The 18327-nt window shown below is 37.4% G+C and overlaps 1 long non-coding RNA gene across 1 annotated transcript; it reads right to left on the reverse strand.

Annotated features, from left to right (window-relative positions):
• Positions 1–357: 357 nt before the first annotated feature.
• On the reverse strand, positions 358–17467 carry LOC138066548 (uncharacterized). Its single transcript, XR_011139860.1, has 3 exons — positions 17329–17467; positions 16988–17075; positions 358–689 (listed from the first exon to the last, which is right to left on the reverse strand). It is a non-coding gene; the product is annotated as an uncharacterized lncRNA (long non-coding RNA).
• Between the last annotated feature and the right edge of the window lie 860 nt (positions 17468–18327).

Here is an 18327-nt window from a genome sequence, read left to right on the forward strand (position 1 = left end):
CTCAGATCTCCCTGAGTTGATGCACTTTCATTTGCAGTTATGCCAAAGGAAATGATACCATGCGTAGCACGGCGGAAAGTCATTATGCTCCTCTGAAAACAACTGCTGTGCTAAGCCAAAAGCAATGTAGACTTTGGTTTTTGGTAATAAAGGAGGAATGTGGACTCGACTCTACTCTCTCTAACATACCTGTCGAGTAAGTGACCTTAGAGCAGTCACGTCTAACACTGAAATGAGGAAACGGACCATACTCTCAGATTTATGCTGTCAGTATTAATTCCTTCTTTATTTATACAACAAGTGTTTGGATGGTAATGGGCAACAGCAATGATATTTTGCATGGGTCACACACTGATGACAATGCATATTGCGTGATCTCTTAATGTGAGGAAACAGCTGCTTTTTGCTAACTGTATGAATCCACAGCTCATTCTGGTTCAAGAGTGCTCTTCAAAGCCCCACTGTGGCTATTTTCTTCACCAACATTCACATAGACATCAGAAAGAAGGAGCCTGTGCTCAGCCCCCAGCAGATTTTGGCCTGCAGTCCATGCAGCAGGGAAGATGCTTCTGGCTCCCATGCTCACCCCAGGGAAGGAGCTGGCTGCCCACACTTGCTGGGACTCTCCACTTGGCCCATGACAGGTGCCCTTCACACAGCCACAGAAATTCAGCACAGGTATACGGCTTCTGGAATAGAGAGACAGTATTGTTCTACTCAAATGTTGAGTCAGTATGGATCTTATCTGAACTCGTCTCTTCGCAAGTAATACAGATTACCAGGAGTCTGCAAGGTCAAATCTTTCTGGGTTCCTAGTAAAAAGGAGTATCTGAATCAAATCTTACTGTTGAGCAGCACTATTCCTACTGTTATAAAAAGATAAACAATGGTATATACTAAACTTACTTTTTTCTCCTCGTGCTATATAAATAATCCTATGGAAGACAAATGTGGTTTGTTTGTTTGTTTGTTTTTGTGTCCTGCTGCTATTCTTTGTTAATCAGCATTCCAGATGTGTCATCCTCAGTTTGAACAACCCAAATGCTTCTCCCTTGACCATAGCAGAAGGAACTCTGCCTGAAGCTTTCTATAACACTGCACTTTCAGACTAATAAATATTAAGATCCTTTTTAATTAAAGATCTCTTTGACTTGTTTGGAAGAGGATATGGTGAATGTCAGTGAGTTCTTATGAACTCACTTAAATGAACCAAGAAGCTTAAATGAACTGGGATTGTGCAACTGTAAAGATTCCTGTTTCTGCTGCCAGCAGCGTTATTAAGAGTAAATATATGTCATGAACTATTTCAGAGACATGCAAAATTACTTAAATTACTTGAAAGGACAGAACTAGAGCAAATCTTAACGAAGACTTTCCTTCTTACTATTTTTCCCCCACTACATTTATTCGTTTTATTAGTGCTTCTATAGTCTACAATAATTGCCAGGCTCTGAATTGTCAGTTGAACAAATCATTTTGAATAAAGAGTGTCAGTTTTGAAATCAGGGTTTTGCATCCCAGTAGAGCTCACTAATTAGCAATATATATCTTATATTTGTGAAAATATGCCTGAATGACACCCAATCAGTAAACAAAAATGCATTTAACAATTGTTGATAATAATATGTTTTTTACACAGATCTATTTCCCAGTAATGCACATTTAAAGAAATTAAGAATCAAGAGGCAGCTGTGATTGAGGACATTACAACAATAACAACAACAATAAATTAGTAGAAAAAAAAGATTATTGGAATCGGAAGAGAACATTCTTCTTTCTATTTCTGGTTGTATATGATATAACATAAATCAGCACTTTAAAGACTAAATTCTATTTGCCTTTTAGTCTAGCTTACTCAATATTTTTCCAAACATTTCAGAGGCTCTGTCTACAGCATATGAAGTTATATGTCATGAGCACTATGCAACTGTGTGACCTAGGATAGTTGCAGCTGACTAAATTTTTCTCTTTTTTTGATTAAACCGATTTGCGTTGGAAAATGCCAGTTTTCACTGGAGAGCATCCATCCCACAGCTTCCATTAACTCAACGCTTGAAGGACTCCCTAAGTTATAGATTATTGAAGGCAACTTCAAAGGGGAAATTACAACCTCTAATCCATGCTTACGGCAGAAAGCACAAAAAGTAACAGGCCTAAATTACAGAGAGGAAAGATGTACTTTAGAAGTTTGGATAAATTGCTTAACGATAACAATAGTGAAGCTCCAGAATGATCTACCTGAAGAGACTGTGGAACTTTTGTCATTGCAGGTCTTTAAAAGAAGTTAAGAAAAAACATTTGCCGAGAATGCTCCTGTCTTGGGGTAGGGGACAAGGTAGATGATTTCCCAAAGCTCCCATCAGCTCTATTCATCTATGAATCTTTATTTTATAAGAGAAAAGGGAAGGAACAGTTCTTACCTAAATTTAGGTACAATGAAAATGAAGACCATCTTTATACTCAAGAAGAGAAATAAGCTCTTTGGGGAATGAATAATCATCCTAGCCCTCAGATGACCACCTGAAATATCAGGTCCTTAGTACAAGTAAGAAGTTGCACTCAAGAACAATGTACCTCAGCTGTGTGCACCAGCTTTTAGACCACATACTCACAAACTGTGATACAAGTAACATTACCAAAGTAGTGCATCGCGTGGTACGGAGCTAGGAACTGCCAATGTCAGTGGTAGTATTTACCATTGCATCTGTTTCTTCATAGTGGTACCCAATGTAAAAGTTATGATTTTGACTTTTCTGGACTCTCTCATGTATGATTTGGCTTGCATGTACAAATACTTATAAAACCAAGACGAAACAGAAATATGAAGATATCTTTATTATATTCTCTCCCACATCCCAATTTTCATAAAATGGAGAAAAAAATGGCTGCCCAGCTCTCAAAATATTCATTGGATTGACCACTGATTTTCTGGGCAAAAGAAGAAGTAACATCCAAAAATAATGCTAACAAGTGAACTATTAAGTTCATTAAAACTGCTATAATGATATTAAAAAATAAAATGACTTGAGTTGCTGTGCCAAAGAAGCTTTATATTTCCCAGCATTTCTTTGCTGATGTTAACTGCTCCAATAAAATACAAGGAGTAAATCAAAGGGTCATAATGAACTCTTTTAGAATAATAATGCAAAAAAGAATTATTAGTGCAGAAAACTTGATCAGTCTTAATGGGAAGGGTAGGCCAATACAAAATAAAAAAAAGAGTCAGCATGAAATTTGATCATAGTATGACTGTCGGCTAGATTAACTATCGTGAAGTGAAATTAAAACATAATAAAGTGTTATAAGCAGGAACCTTCTGCTGGAAAATATATTAAATTTTACGTGCTTCATCCATGCATAAACAGATCTTGGTGACCTGACCTCCTACGTTTTCTTTTATGGCTAGTATAAAGCTCTGAAGTGTGTCAGCAATTAGGGTCATGAAGAAGAAGAAAAATAATAAAAGTGTGGGAGGACAGATTCTCTCAAGAGTAAGTGTTCACAGCTGTGAACATAGTAATTGTTAGTTGAGCATGGACTTGTATTTTCAGCTTCAGAATGAAAGAAATAGAAAGAGGTATTTCACCTTTGATGAACTCCTATTTATTTCCAATTTAGAACTCATAAGTAATAGCAAACCCGAAACCATGATAAAGTGTATCATCAACTTTCTTCAAGAAAACTTCCTAGTAATATCCCTTGTCTTTTAATTATTTTTTTGATTTTACTTCTGATGTTGTTTAATGTATTTTTAGTAAACCTATATCACAGTAGCTTTTCTTTTTTTCAAGAAAAGGCAGATCTCTGCTGGTTTAACATGTGTATAAAGCCTTGCTCAATTAGTTTTAGAGATTCTGTATGAGAGGAGGTTAGCTTTGCAGAGGTGTTCTTAGCCAAGTCCCTCAGCCAGAGAAAATCAGCATGTCTGCTTTAACTTTAGTGGAGTCATGCTGTTACACAGTCAGGGTTTGTTCCTTTTCCCACTGAAATAAAGTTTAAGGTTCTCATGGCTTTAACATCACAGATTCAAGGCCTGACAATCAACCCCTATATACTAGATCATAATGAATAAATAAATATGTATTCAGATGCAAAAAGTGTTTCCTGAATACAAAATATTTTGAACACTTCATATACTGATTTAAGTATCGACTAGCGTAAATTGATGGATAACATGAGAAATTATCAAAATTAATAAAGAGAAATAAAAATGCTATCATAATCATATCCAGCCCCAGGAAATCTGGGAAAAATTTGACCTAAGGCTTCATGAAGTAGTACTGTTAGTAAACAAATATACATGTATATTCATAAAAGTGTGATTTCAAAGTAATTGAATATATTTTAGCCTTTAAGGAATGCACAGGCAATTTTCTCCTGAGTAGTGTCCGTTCCTGGATAAGTCTGCAGTATGGAATAGATAAGGCTGCATTTTAATCAAAGAACAAAAACTTTCTTAAAGAAAAATACAAATACTAATCTGAGCAGAAAATAGCAATCATGGTATATCAGCAGGTGATAATCTCTAGATCACAGTTTTTTTTTTTTTTAATATTTGGCAATTTTTCTACTTAAAAAAATGTAGTCGTTTGCCATAGAGATGAATCTCATTTTATTCTTGAAAATTATCCATCACAGTATAAGTTCATTGAGAAGTAAGTACAGCTGTGAAGCAATGGAATGTTTGTAAACTATCACTAGTGTATCCCTTTACTGTAGAAGCAGAAATAATGAAGCTTTGTTCCCTTCTTTTTGTTGTTTTTGTGTTTTTGTGTTTTTCTCTTTTTATAAATTCTTTACAAACTTTCTTAGTAATAGCCCCCAATTTCTCCTGTTCCCTTTATGACTTCACCTTTACCTATGCTACATTTCTTCCCCTTAGCTCCCTCATAATTCCTGACTACTCATTTCCTCAGTATTAATCTGCCTCCTCTGCCCTCTAACTCTCAACTGAAAGCTGACAGACAAACAGACAACTTAACCTTTAAGAAAATGCTGCTAAAAACAGTTCCCAATAAATCACTGATTTGTGTGACTTAACATTTGGTAGGAAACTGGACAAAGTTCTACAAAGCGCACTTTCAGAGATAATTCTGCATTGGCAAAGGAAAAGGTTGGGTCATCTGCTACATTTTTTCTATCCTTAACCTCTTTGATTCTCTGATAATTTATAATAATTAAAAAGAGATATCTGTAACTGAGTTATTCAAAAAGTCTGGAATGCATATTAATGTGTATACAAGGCAGAGTACAACTTATTTGTTTATAGCTAGGTTGCAAACCTGAAAGGATGTTATCTGGGAGTTGGTGGTTGTCAAATCCTACAAGGAGAAATTTCACATTCTTACAACTGCTGGCAATGACACAATACATTCTGGAGAGGACTTGTAGGTAGGACTGGAGGGGAAAATAAAGACATCCTTTGTCTTCTGCTTGCCCAGCTTAGGTTATAGCCTGTGCTTTGTGGGCAGAATGCTGCAAAGAAGGGGCTTGCTTGCCCAAAGCAAAGACTGAGACTACAAAATAGTCAATCAATAGACTGGTGGCCCGTGTTCTCCTGAACTCAGCAGAACAATTTATTTCACAAACCTCCATCACCCTCATGGCAGTGGTAAACAAGAGTGTTCGGGATTTCCCTGCAGGTTAGCCTATCCATTGCTATGTTTTCTGAATGAGGATTTACTCTATAAAGTTATTTTTAAGAGTATGATTTGTTCTTCGGGATAGGACCTGCTGGTTTAACTTCTGGGAGCTATTTGTCTTATAATTTGCTGTGGGTTTTGTCCTCTGCATATTTTTTAATTCTTTTTTTCGTTTTGAACCTTTCATTTTTGCTGACTTCAGTAGCCCTGCAGATATCTGGGGACCAGCTGGAAACTGTCATCAAACTGTAGCAGAGTATTTTGAGGACGCCCTGCAGGAGCATGTTTCACTTACAAACAGCTTTGCTTTAAAGCTCTTTACAAGTAAATAGCATGGCTAGATCTTTCCGATTTGCATTTATCTTTTTTTCTGCTAGCAATAGCAAGCCTCATACAGAAGCTACCAAGCACTCTTGGAAGCAGAAAGGGCCCAAGGTCCCTTTCACGGCATTATATTGTATGAATAATCCTTCATTTGCATTGTAATATCTCCACATGGTATAAGTTAGTTCGTCAATACCTGTTATAAGAGCAACACTTTGGGATAAGACTATACATACTTTATTTTTGAAACATTGATTTACCACATATCTGTGAGTCTTCTGACACATATTTCATGATCATTTATCTCAATAGACTGGAAATAGTATTTTCAACCATTTCTATCTACATTATGTCAAAAGTCCCTGTTAAGCATCAAGTAATTACCTACCTTATGCAGTATTATTTGCCAATATCTATCTTTAGCACTAAGTATTGAACATGTAAATATATTTTTTTCATCAATTAATATTTTTCTATTGTAAGTACTTGGCAATAACCACTTCTTAATATCTAAATTGTCTAAGTTTATGAAAACATAGCTGCACTAATTTTTTAAAGGCTGCCTTGCTGTTCTTCCAACAGGGAGGCTCTGCCTTGAACAATGTTCTTTTCCTTTTCAGTTTGCTTCATTAGTTGCATTATATTTTCCTTTAGTTCTCTGAATACTTCAGGGAAGGTGCTGTGGTTGCTGAAGCATTACCTCCTTCTCTAAGCATATCATGGCTGGAGGGTGTCACAGTCTTTCAGATAAATACTGCAGGAGGTGTACTGGCAGGCTATCACAGCACATTGGCTATTCTGAATGCTTTTGTTCTGCCTAAATGTCTATCATGTGAAGCATCTATCCTAAGTTTAATGATGTGATTGGTTCATGAGTTCACTTGCTTTAGCTGAAAGCAAGGGCTCCTTTGTTTTCTGCAGCACCTGAAGTTTCAGCCTGTACGTTTTCTTTGCTCTGCTACATGTAATGTATGTCATTCTGTGACAGAATGTAATAAGTCTTTAGAAAAATGATAATTTGATGTTGCTTAGTTCCAGTGTGCTTCCTGAATAAAACTGAGAAAGTCATTTAAGGATTGTGCAATCATCATTACACCATCCTCTATCTGGCCTTCAATTGCTTGTTTATTTGTATTCTCTTAACTTGTCTTTGTACTTAGTGCTATTCCAAACTCTACAAACCATTTATTTTTTTCTGCACTAGTTACATTTATGCAAAATCTCATCCTCCAACTAATTGCTTGTGTCCTCAATGTGATGAATTGCTTTCCTTCTCCTTTCTTGTCTGCCTTCTCTGACATAATGGTTTTTAGACTATAATTAACCTAGATTTTCCATTACAGTTTTCTCCATACCTTCACAGGTTTGCCTTTGCACATTGTCTTCACTGCTTTATATTTGTAAATTTTCTTTGCACAGATTTTGATACCTTGCCCCTTTTATCTGCATGCTTTCTTCGTGCTTCTCTGTGAGTTATCTTTGTGTCTATTCCCCTTGTGCTTTATATGCAGATATGGATTTTTCCTCTATGTTCTGTCCTATGTCAGCAGCTTTTGGAGAAGCTAAACATTCTTATTTGAGATATTACTGTTAATTTAAGTTGAATTATTTCCACTTTTTAACATTGTTAGTCATTTTCTGTAATTTGTCCATAAATAGGGATATTTTCCCCTAGGATTCTTAGTTATTCTTTTCAAAAAGCCGCCTTTTTCAAACTCATTTTTGGGGACTGAAAATGCTCTCATGGTTCTCCTGGACAGAACTGGTATCCTCTCCACATAGGCTGCTGACAGAGAACGGAAAAGAGTGCTGTTGCTCCATGAGGCACCTTTAACTCTCAGGGCTAACAGTTCATTATGCTTTCCGAAGATTAGACAGACAGATATGCGAAGCTGCTACCAGTATGTTGCAAAAAACGTGGTTCCACCACTCACCCTAAAACGTGTTCCATGCCTACAGAGAATAACCCAAAGGTGGGTAAGGCAAGAGAGAACACCCTGAAGGCTCTTCAGAGCACAGAGAACCACACAGGAGGATCCAGACACCTGGAAAGCAATTGTTCAAGACTACCTGAGCGGATTCTTTCAAGACATAGGGGTGAAGACACTAAACTGTAAGTAGATGTCATTTTGGCATAAAAAGTGTAAGGGACAGTTAAGAGAGCTCATGTCATCACCTGGCAACCAGATTTCTAACTTTCCTGGGAAGAAAGCATCTGTCAATGCCATGAGCGTAATGTTTATGCTGCCTCAGGCCAATACATTGGTTACCAGGGACAGGGTACTGAGGCTGAAAAGGCAGCAGTGAGAAACAAATCAAAAATTGCACAAAGTTAACATCTGTGTCAATTTCTGATATGAAAGTGCATCTTCCTGCTGATTTGGATCTGACTTGAAAGCAGCAGAAAGAATAGTGATCCATATTTTTGGTTCTAAATATGCCAAAATGCAGTAATACTTGGACCCAGTTCTATCTATGCCTACTTGCATTTCTTACCTTTGAACTGAGGCCAGCAGTGTTTGCAGCTGGTACACTGATTGTGTTTTCTCTAGAAAGATTATATTGTTCTGCCAAGAACTGAGCCAAATGTTATCCAATCAGACAATTCTATATGCTATAAAAACAAGAGGGGAAAAAAAAGAGAGAGTGTATGCACTTCTTTCTTAAAGTTTATTTTGTCCTCTAACAAGATAAAGTGAGAAGGGGAGCCACCGAAATTGTGGCCATTCCAAAACTGTTCTGCTTTATTTTTCCATTATTTCAATTTATAGCCAAAATACTATCCTTATGATTTTAATATCACTGTATCATCCTTAAAAATAAGCAATTAAAAACTGAAGTTAGCCAAAGGAGTATTAGCTGTTAAAAAGAGAAGTAGCAGTATGCTGTGCATGGAAGCAATACCTGTTAGTTTTAACACATGCAGAACCCTGTGTATTGTTACCTTCAAATGCAAGTCCAGGTGGCAGTGAATTTGAAGGCTCATTCTCATTAATACTTTTGCCAATAGCATTGTGATCTTAAGCAGCATAGATCACATTAAAGTTCTTGCTGACTTGCACAGTTTGTTCCAGCTTCCAGGAACATCATTCTAATCCATAGAAAATCCAAAGAGAAAGTCTGAGCCAGCATTAACTTCATTCAGGTTGTGCTGGCATTGCTAGATGGTCATCTAACATGTTTTCCTTATGACATAAGTTTGAAGACTAAGCAGTGCCTTTCTACAGGGAGCTAACTTATTCAGAGACACTGATGGCATCCAGATATTACTGTATTATTACTGAAAATTGTAGAAGAGATGTACACACAGAGAAGATGCCAGTGAATATTCTCTAGCTTTATATTTACAGAAGAATAAATTTGCATATAGTAGCTCAATATCCTTTTCCAAGCACGGGTTCAAATAGGAGAGGACTGACCCTCCCAAAATGGCCACAGAGAGATTCGGTTCCTGCAAGAGTTACCATTTCTCAGACTCTTTCCTCGTGTGAGCCTAATGCAGCTTCCTCGTGGAATCTAGAGCAGATATTTAGATCTGGAATTTGACAACATTTTGAATGTCAGAAGAGACATGACTTTGAAAAAAGGATGAAAATCTGACTTTCTTTTTTCTGTTTTTCAACCTGCTTTACAGAAAATATTCACATTATAGTCCCCATCATAGAGATCACTGTAAATCTCTGTGCTGCAGTTTGTATTAATCTTTGAACATTCAGAATGCAAATGCAAGTGAAGATGTATACACATTCTTTATATGAAGTGCTAGTTAGTAATAATAAATATGAGAGTACTTTTGAAAATGAAAAGGGCAACCTGACCTCAATCTGCTCTTTGTCTTGTCTGTATTCTAATCTTCTGGGAAGAATTTTATGCCTGCAATTTAGGTTACTTTAAGATATCTGACAAATCATAAGGCAAAATGGCTGAGTCAGTTAAATTGCAGGTAGGAGTAATTGTGGGCAGCAATGTCAAAAGTAGTCCTGAAAGAATGAATTAAAAAAAAAAAAAAAATTCTTGTAAAGTTTTAACACCTTCAGTTTTTTCTCTGTAGTATGCAGAATATTTTGACTGCCCTAAAAGGTGTTATTATCAGAATAGGTTTCCTTAGGAGAAAAATATTCTCTTTCCTAATAAGAAATGCTCTAAAACTCATTGAAATCGGACCTAACCCTTCAAAGACTTCAGAGATTTTCTACTGAACTGTTTTTTTACCTCTCTAGGTTTTGTCACTAGTGTTTTTGGTTTTTTTTTTTTTTTTTGGAGTTTCTTAAATAATTCTACTTGGAAATTGAAAGAAATTTTCCTTTTAAGTTTTCTAAAGCTCAAAGAACCATTTAGAGAATACTAAATGTTTACTATGGTGCTAACTCCTAGAGATCCAATGACAGTCAGTTGTTGATGGTTGGTAATGAGCAGGATACCACAGAGACCAATATTGGCTCCTATATTGTTCGATTTCTTCACCAGTGCTTTGGATAATAAGACACAACTTCAATTGGAAGGTGGGTACTTTAAGAGAGGAAGTGGCTGACAGTGCACGGCAGAACTTCCATCCAGAGGACCTTGAGGAATGTGAGGACTGAGCCAAGAAAAGCCTCATGGGGTTCAATAAGGAGGCATGCCAGCTTGTGCACCTGGGGTGGGATAATCCCACACATCAGCACAGGCTGATGGGAGCACCCTGCTGAAAGGGCAGGGAGTCACCAAGGACACTGCGCTGAGTATAAGCCAACCAGCAGCACATTCTCGTTTCATAAGGCAAACCATCAGCTGACCTGCATTAGGAGAGTAGCAAGCAGACTGAAGGAAGTTGTCATCCTGCTCTACTCCAGTTCGAGAGAGCTGTGGAGAAACCATAGAAAGTCCAGTGGAAGGTGTCAAGAGGGTCAGGGATCTAGGGATCATATGAGGAGAGGTTGAGGGAGCTGGGCTTCCTTAGTCTGGTGAAAAAAGCTAAAAGGCCTCCTAATAGCAACCTACAGGTACTTGAAGGGAATTACAAAGATGATGGAACCAAATTCTGCTCAGAAGTGGCAGACATTGTGGTAAAGAGGTTTTGAATTCCAGATTGGACTTTAGGAAAAACTTTACAAGAAGGCTGGTGCAGCACTGGACAGATTACACAGAGAAGAAGCAGGATCTCCATCCTTAGAGGTTCTCAAGACTCACATAAACAAAGCCATGGCTGACCTAGTGTTGGTGGTAGCTCTGCTTCAAGTGGGAAGCTGAACGAGATGATCTCCAGAGATCCCTTTCTACCTACATTTCTGTGATTATGTGAAAACAGAACATTCACTGTTGTATAAGTAGAGATGCATTTAAAAAGTTCTAAAAAGTTCTTTTCACCACTGATGTTGAACTATATGGATTAAAAGATCTTACTCAGGGGAAGATATCCATCCTACATGAAAGTCTGAATTAATCCTAATCCATACATGTAGTGCAAGCTGTGATGTTTAATACCTATCCAAGAAATATCTGTCTAGATAGCAATCACAGAGTTTCATTAAGCAGACTAATGAAATAAGGCACTTCTGACAATGTTCATTTGAATCCACTTCATCAAGGCTTCAAAAATGTGTTTTTTGTGATGCAGTTTTGTGGTTTGGTTCTGCTTGAGGCTTGATTGTGTGATAAATGACAGCTTGACAGAGATGCATAGCTACTAGTGATTTTGAAAGCTCCATTTAGTTCTCATTATATACTGTATGCATCACTTTGGTTTTATTGGACTTTTCAGGAACGGACTACACCATCATTCTTTAATTCTAAATAGAAATGGAAAGCTGTAAATCTCTAGTCAGAATGACAGCTTACAAAACATGTTCACTTCTTCAAATCATTTGGCAAGCACACATTTCAAAGTTGAAAAAGTAAGAGAAGCAGCAGGTCAAATCCCTAACAGTTTTGAGTATTTTTTATCTTGGACAGGTAGGCAGAGAGTAAGGATTTAAATCCTAAGCAACAAGTGCTTTAGTACACTAGTGTGGCCTCATTACCTTAAGTTTCTTTCGAGAGCCTTGACAAGAAAAAGCTTATTTAGGTACATATCATTTCATGCTGAAATAAATAAATCCCAGTCCCTTCAGTACCAATGCATTATATGAAATGCAAAAGCAGCAAGAAAAAAATGTTACTCCTCTGACCTAAGCCCATTGGTCATAATCTGGGACCTTGAAAGGTTATGTCAGTTGGAATGAGGAAATTGGAGACATGAGTAAAACACAGCTTCATATAACTTTGTTTATAAAAAACATATAAAACCCACTATTTCCTGAAACACAGAGTGAACAGAGGCAAGCAGCTCCATAACTCTGAAATCTCCACATCTACTCCTCAGACCCACACAGCCTTGTTTCTTTTCTTCCTCATGATTCTATTCCTGGGTTTCTACCTCCAGTGCATGTATATCCGCCATTTCCAGCTGATAACCTCATCGGTGTCTAGAGATCATAGACATAGTTATAGTGCCTTGCACCAGAGAACAATCCTTTCTCCCCACTCCCACCACTGGCTCCTTTTATGGAATAAAGAGATTTGATTATTTCTTCTTTTTTAAGCCTTCAGAGAACTGTTTAGCATACCTAAGCTTTAGTAAGGGCTGTGACTGTCTTTACAGTCAAGGTTTAGCAGCTGGTAGTTATCAACCTCATTTAGCAAAACATCACTTTAAGTTCACACGCATTAAAGTTGCCAGCACTTATGTTTACACACATAAGTGTTGCCAGCAGGTCGAGGGAGGTGATCCTGCCCCTCTCCTCAGCCCTGGGGAGGCCTCACCTGGAGTATTGTGTCCAGTTCTGGGCTCCCCACTACAAGAGAGACATGGCACTCCTGGAGAGAGTCCAGCGGAGGGCTCCAAAGATGATTAAAGGGCTGGAGCACCTCTCCTATGAATAAAGACTGCAAGAGCTGGGCCTGTTCAGCCTGGAGAAGAGAAGAGTGAGAGGCAATCTCATAAACATGTATAAGTATCTGCAGGGGGAGTGTCAAGAGGATGAGGCCAGCCTCTTCTCCGTGGTGCCCAGTGACAGGACAAGAGGCAACGGGCACCAGCTGAACCACAGGCAGTTCCATCTGAACCTGAGAAAAAACTTCTTGACTGTGAGGGTGACAGAGCATTGGAACAGGTTGCCCAGAGAGGTAGTGGAGTCTCCTTTGCTGGAGATATTCAAAACCCGTCTGGATGTGATCCTGGGCAATATGCTCTAGGTGACCCTGCTTGAGCAGGGAGGTTGGAGGTTAGATGATCTCCAGAGGTCCCTTCCAACGTAAACGATTCTGTGATTCTCTGATTCTGTGATTACTATTGCATATTGTTACTATGGGCTGGTGAGGTCTTTTCATGATGTGATATCTTCTTACAAGGCATGGCTCAGTCAGAAACTGGCAAACAAACAAGAAGCATTTAATGTCTTTAGAATTTTAAATAGCCCAAGTGGGCCTTCAAGGGACTTTCTTTGTTAAAGATGACCCTGAATGAACTGTTAAAAGAGTATTCAGCAAAAACTCCTGCAAGCTTGCAAAGGTATTGTGCTATTCCTTTTTCACCTTGTCATTTGGAGTACTGCTCATATGCTATGCCATTGTTTAGATACAACTTCCTTTGCACATTTTCCTTTAGTCTCATGTAATTTCCTCTGATCAGTCAGAATACCAGTCATGCTTGCCACTGTTACTGTTATTGCTTTTTTCATTATTACACCTTGATTTTTTTCTGATACATACTTATTTCGATTACCTGATGTAAGATTCATTTTTATTTATTTCCTATTTTTCCTTGGAAGCTAGTAATTCTGCTGGAGAGTCCAAGGCTACAACCTTGGATTTATAAAATGAGAAAAAAAATCTATGTAATACTCATTCTCCTTTATGTGTAAACTATTCTCCCTTAACTAAATTGAATGCAGCAATAGAGCTATGCTAATACAATATATACACTCCCACGGACATAATTTAAATTAAATATAAAATTTTATTTATATTTTGTTCAGAACCCTTAAGGTATTAGCACTGGAAAACAGGGGAAGCTAACATTTTAATAGGTTATTATTAACTAAAAGCCGACTCTGAACTTCAGTACATATTTAGAATAGTCACCAAATTTGCTTGAGAGGTGCACAGGAGGATAGAAAATATCCTTTGAGTTTGGAGTGACCCCTCCTCCACCCTCAGACCTGCAGCTGATCTTTAAGGACCATAGGGATTGTTAATCCCTATGTAAGATCCCTATTGTCTCTATCTTCCAGAATAACTGAAAATCATCATCACTTCACTTATTATTCTGATCATCTTATTCAAACTTCTAAAATCGAGTTAAGTTGACCTTAAACAGCTTACCTACAACTAGAAATAGTGAATATTTTCAGGGATTTGGCAATCTCAGTAAATTTAATTTTCCACAAAACCTGCTGAACTATTTAATGTCTAGACAAATTCAGGAATGCCAATCCACTGAGAAGTATGTAAAGAACCTCCTAGAAAATATATTTTTTACACAATCAAATTTAAAAAAATCTATAATTTCTTTGAATTGTTCTTTAAAGAACTACTAGGGAAAGAAAACAAGATTGTTACTCATCTTGAGAGGGGATTCAAGAGATATTTTGATCAAAAGGAAAAGTGTGATATGTCTTCATAAATTGACCCTGATAGACCTAAATTATGTCCTGGAGTGAGAGCAATAATATAACATTGTATAATTGCTCCCTTTCCTCTCTCTCTTTTCAGAACAGAAATAATTACTTTGTGTTAAGCTATCTATATTTCTTGGCTAATTTTTCATTCTGAAAGAAATGAGACTTGGAGAATTGTTCAGTGGTCAATTTGTCTGTTACTCTCAAATTTGACTGAGGTTGGTCAAAACATTGCAGAGAACATTGCAGAGTTATAGGATGGAATTGTATTTGGAATTCCATTCCTAAGTTCCCGGTATTCTTACAAAACCAAGGACCTGAGCAATGGAAATCAAATCTTCTCCTCTCTTCCATATCAACTTCCCGCAGTGGAAGAAACGAATCCAAACAAGCTAATAAAAGAAAGCAACAGAAAAGGGGGCAGCACAAGTCCTGCTGCTTACAGAACCTCACTTTTCTGTGCTGTAACTGCAACAAAACAAACCATTCTTCAAAGAAACAGATAAACAGATGTGGAGATATCAAAGCGGAGCGGATACCAAGGCAATACCTTTGGTATGTTGCCTAGGCACAATAATTTTATGGGTTTTATTTCATAAGATCTCTTTGATGAATTCCTCCCACAATTGCCTCCAGAAATGTTAAGGTTACTGCCCAATATACAATTTCATCTAGAAAAGAATAAATGGAATAATCACAGTTACAACCTGGGGATCAGTCCTGGAGAACTGGTATTTATTTGTTGACATTATAAGGTATCCAAGAGCCCCTAGGACTCTGAGCCTCTGACTTTGTCATCCAGTGAGGAAATGCAGATGTTGTGTTTGGATCTTTCACAGAATTTCCCCCTATACAGACACTAACAAAAAATATCATATTAATGATACTACTGGGTTCCTATAATAGCACCCATGGGAGAAGAGAATATCTGTTCACCATTTTCTTTTAGTGTTGACCTTGTACAGAAACAGTAGTAAGGACTTCCTCAAAAACACTTATTTCTGCTTTCCTAAAATTATTAGTCTATACTAGACCATGATACTAGTCCCTGAAAATAGCTGTGAGTGAACCAAATCCCTAAACACACTTCTCTAGGATTAAAGCCTTCACTTAGAAAGAGAAACCCAGTAAATTCTCTATCTCCTAGTTTCACCAAGAGTTTGAGTCTTTTTCCTCCTGAAATACACATAGCAAGGCAAATTTGAAATGAAACAAAAACTCTTAGAATTTAGAGAGGAATTGACATTCCTCAGTGTGATAGCTTGGCAATCCAGACAAAAAGAAATAATTATTACCCATTCAATTCTATACATGGAAGAAAGACTAGTAAGGGCTGGTGTTTTCCTAGTCTTGCTTGGTTAACTCTCTCTTGCCTAGAAAGAATTCCATCCTGGAACTGGAAAGTTTTTCCAGGTTGGAGCTGCAAAGATTTCAGAAGTCCCCTCATCTGCCTCTGCTTTCAACCTAAAGAGATGGTTCACTTTGCTCTAATCTTATGAAAATGGAACATTTTTAATCTATGTTTTTGCCTAAACATACATATCAGAATATGCTGCTCTAGTACCAAAATCATATCTTGGTTTTAATTGTTTATGCTGCAGTTCTGGAGGAAAATACACTAGCAAGTATCATGGACTGTCTCTGGCATGAAAAGACTCTGAATTTAACTATAGGCCAAGGTAAATACAGACTTCAACTTTCATAATTAAGCAACGTTTTTCCAGTGCACCTGAGACTGACTCCATTGTGATAAAATTGAATATGAGTCTATTTTAGTAACCCTGGAATTCTCTATATCTTGTTTATGTAAAATACTTCACAGAGCCCACTACAAATTTATTTGCAATTGCATTATAACTGCCTGCCTTGTCATGTGCTATTCCCTAAATATTTAAGAGTCTAATGGTAGAGGACAACTTAATATTACATTAGATAATAAAAAGAGTCTCCTTTATGAGAGAATAACGTGAAAGGATTTCAGATTTTATTTGTTGTTGTAACGCTTTCATTTCATATAATTGCTCATAAAAATAATTTATTTTAATAAAAATTGGTGAATGAACACCAGTTCACATGCGAGTTTAGTGCCTTTCAGAATAGACCCCAAGAGGAAAAGTGGTATTAAATGCCAGCACATATACATCTTCTTTTCACTAGCCTTTTATGATTAGTATTTTAATTTTCATTTAATATATTTGCTAAAAAATATGTATTTTCTAGCCTAAGAATAAACTAGAAGATGAAAAAACAAATAAGAATAAATTCAGATATATAAATTCTAATCCAAATATTGTGCATATACAAATATCACAAATTCCCTCTGACAGTATAGTGATAGGGATAACAGTAGTTGCCACAAAGTGACTTAAGTTTTGTGATACTCACCTTTAAGTTTCTTTGTCCCAGGGTGGATTTCACATCATGTGTATCGAACGGGGAGGAAATCACAATAGGAGTTACAGCAGCTGACACACTGTATGAAAACAATAAAGAAAGAAACATCAGAGACAGAAGAATCTGAAATTGCTTCTGCCTCTAGTGTTCAAGCATTTCCCTGTAGCCCTCAGGAAGGTTTTCCATGTGATACTGGTAATCATGGCTTTAAATATTCTCCTGCACAGATCTATTGCCATCTCGGTGGTACCTCTCACATCTCACTTAACAGCCTCGTTACCAGAAAACTTTTCAAAGAAGTAGGCTATCTATGTAAAAAGTTTGAATTTAACCTTGAAGAGGTTAAAGCATGCATCTTCCATCTCCTAGGAGAGCACGTCGACCACCCTTTGTGGTCCAGGCTGAAGGAGGTGGACTCTCTCACCATCCCTGTCAGTTGCCCCACTGAGCTGAAGAGATTGCAAGGCTCAGAAAGCCAGAGGGCCTCTGAACACAGAAGTGTGTTGTCATTGTTCTGTGCTTAGCAAACTCCTTGGGGAGAGGATTTTTCTAGATTGTAGCCACTATCAGCACACATTGGTCACTGGGTAACGATCACAGATCTGAGAAGCAAGGACTAGACTTCCCCCAGGGCTCCCTTGCCTCGGGTCAGTGCTCTAGCACTGAACCACAGTGTCATATATACATATACTCACTCTATGAAGAGCCGGATCTGCACCGTGGGAAAGCCACTGATAAGCACAGGAAGTCAGTAGAGGAAAAGGACAGATGGCTAACAAACAGAGAAAAACGCATCCGAGAGATGGGTGAGAGACAAAGCAGACTTATGTACAGAAATGTTACTTTTTAAAAGTAACATTTTAAATTAAATGCTCTTTTTCAATGTTGCATATTTTTTTAAATATCACATTTATCAAAACATCTAATAAAACAAACACATTTTTTTATGAGAAAAGCTGTACTCCATGAAGGAAAAATTTTTCCCTCAAAAAGGCCTCTATATGCTCTAGAGTGGGTGAGAATACTAATTCCAGGCCCAGAGCCTTTTTCTGGTAGCCAAAAGCTTTTGTGCACTCTGTATGATGGCCAAAAAATTTTTCATTATGTTCTTCCTGCAGATATTCCTGTGGTAGTTCAATTAAAAAAAGGAAATTTGGCCTTAATAGGAACAAGAAAGGAAGGAAGGAAGGAAGGAAGGAAGGAAGGAAGGAAGAGAGAAAGAAGAAAAGAAAAAGAATGAAGGAAGGAAGGAAGGAAGGAAGGAATGGACTCTTGTAATGCGCAGTTCCACTTCCGTTCACATTAGTCACCTAACTGAGCCTTTTAAGTCA

The sequence above is a fragment of the Struthio camelus genome, chromosome 3 (assembly GCF_040807025.1).
Source record: "Struthio camelus isolate bStrCam1 chromosome 3, bStrCam1.hap1, whole genome shotgun sequence".
Classification (NCBI taxonomy): Eukaryota; Metazoa; Chordata; class Aves; order Struthioniformes; family Struthionidae; genus Struthio; species Struthio camelus.